Here is a 2,500-nt window from a genome sequence, read left to right on the forward strand (position 1 = left end):
ATGCTAATTCGCCTACTACCCTGCGAGGCCACGCTCCTCGCTGACTGTTGCCGATCCACGCTATCTGCCGTACTCCTGGCAAAGTGCCTCCTCGCCTCCCTGAATGCCCAGCCATTGCTACCAAGTCCTCTTCTGATCCACGCTTCCCTGCCTCATGTCAGTTATACTACTTCGTGCTGACCACTTACGCCTGTGCTACCATCCTGACGAAGTCGCTGAAGAGATATCCTTGCACTCTATGCCGCCACTCGCGAATCCGTCCCACCTGCCTCGCCAACTCTTCGCGAACCCCCTGTCAACACAGCTAGGATGCCGCAATTCTATCCTGCACAAGCAACCTTCCTCGCCACGATTAAAAGCAAGTGTGCCTATTAGTGCCAGATTAACTACTGCCCTCCGTACACCTTACATATGAGTTGCCTTCTTTCAAATTCAAAGTACACACACACACACACACACACACACACACACACACACACATATATATGTGTGTGTGTGTGTGTGTGTGTATGTATGTATGTATGTATATACATATATGACACAGACACAAACACAGTAATGTGTATACAAAGATGAAAGGAAAACAGCCAAAGTAAGAAATGAAATTGAATCGTAACGTTTCGAACTCTTCACGAGTTCCTCTTCAGAGGAATGATATACCAAAATGAATACAAGGAGAGAATTTCGACAAGAATATATAATGGTTGAGAGACAGAACGAACAAGAGTTGAATCAGGCCTCAGGAGCAGAGTCAAGGTCGAAAAGTCTAGGGAAGGCTGTGCTAATTACACAGGAGGTAGAGTCATCCAAGCCCCATTGACCAGCACTCAAGTTAAAGTTAGGCATTTTTTAACTAATAGAGATTCTAACTAATTCGTAAAACATGAAAATCAAGGTACCACCTGCAGATTCACTCAAAAAAAGAAGAAAAAAAGAAAAAGAAAATCAAGGTACCAACTGCAGATTCCCCTAAAAAAAAGAAAAAGCAAAAAAAATTGAAAATTAAGGTACCACCTGCAGATTCCCTTAAAAAGAAAGAAAAAAAAGAAAATCAAGGTACAACCAGCAGATTCCCTTAAAAAAAAAAAGAAAAAAAGAAGAAGAAAAAAGAAAATCAAGGTACCACCTGCAGATTCACTCAAAAAAAGAAGAAAAAAAGAAAAAGAAAATCAAGGTACCACCTGCAGATTCACTCAAAAAAAGAAGAAAAAAAGAAAAAGAAAATCAAGGTACCACCTGCAGATTCACTCAAAAAAGAAGAAAAAAAGAAAAAGAAAATCAAGGTACCACCTGCAGATTCACTCAAAAAAGAAGAAAAAAAGAAAAAGAAAATCAAGGTACCACCTGCAGATTCACTCAAAAAAAGGAAGAAAAAAAGAAAAAGAAAATCAAGGTACCACCTGCAGATTCACTCAAAAAAGAAGAAAAAAAGAAAAAGAAAATCAAGGTACCACCTGCAGATTCACTCAAAAAAAGAAGAAAAAAAGAAAAAGAAAATCAAGGTACCACCTGCAGATTCACTCAAAAAAAGAAGAAGAAAAAAAGAAAATCAAGGTACCACCTGCAGATTCACTCAAAAAAAAGAAGAAAAAAGAAAAAGAAAATCAAGGTACCACCTGCAGATTCACTCAAAAAAAGAAGAAAAAAAGAAAAAGAAAATCAAGGTACCACCTGCAGATTCACTCAAAAAAGAAGAAAAAAAGAAAAAGAAAATCAAGGTACCACCTGCAGATTCACTCAAAAAAGAAGAAAAAAAGAAAAAGAAAATCAAGGTACCACCTGCAGATTCACTCAAAAAAGAAGAAGAAAAAGAAAAGAAAATCAAGGTACCACCTGCAATCAAGGTACCACCTGCAGATTCACTCAAAAAAGAAGAAAAAAAGAAAAAGAAAATCAAGGTACCACCTGCAGATTCACTCAAAAAAAGAAGAAGAAAAAAAGAAAATCAAGGTACCACCTGCAGATTCACTCAAAAAAGAAGAAAAAAAGAAAAAGAAAATCAAGGTACCACCTGCAGATTCACTCAAAAAAAGAAGAAGAAAAAAAGAAAATCAAGGTACCACCTGCAGATTCACTCAAAAAAAGAAGAAGAAAAAAAGAAAATCAAGGTACCAACTGCAGATTCCCTTAAAATAAATAAACAATGATAATAAAATAAAAATCAAGGCACCACCACTAGATTCCGCCAAGAAATAGAAAGAAAATCTAGGTACCACCACCAGATTCCCTCAAAAAAAAAAAAAAAAAAAAAAAAAAAAAAAAAAAAAAAAAAAAATCTAAGTACCACCAGCAGATTCCCTCAACCAAAAAAAAAAAAGAAAAAGAAAATCTAGGTACCACCACCAGATTCCCTAAAAAAAAAAAAAAAAAAAAAAAAAAAATAAGAAAAAGAAAATCTATTGGTCCGCCCTCACCAGCAGCCGAGTCCAAGCATAGTTCCTTCAAGACAAACTTCATCAACAAAGTCAGATTCCCTTAACAAAAGAGAGAGAGAGAAATC

The sequence above is a fragment of the Penaeus chinensis genome, chromosome 9 (genome assembly GCF_019202785.1).
Source record: "Penaeus chinensis breed Huanghai No. 1 chromosome 9, ASM1920278v2, whole genome shotgun sequence".
NCBI classification, from domain to species: Eukaryota; Metazoa; Arthropoda; class Malacostraca; order Decapoda; family Penaeidae; genus Penaeus; species Penaeus chinensis.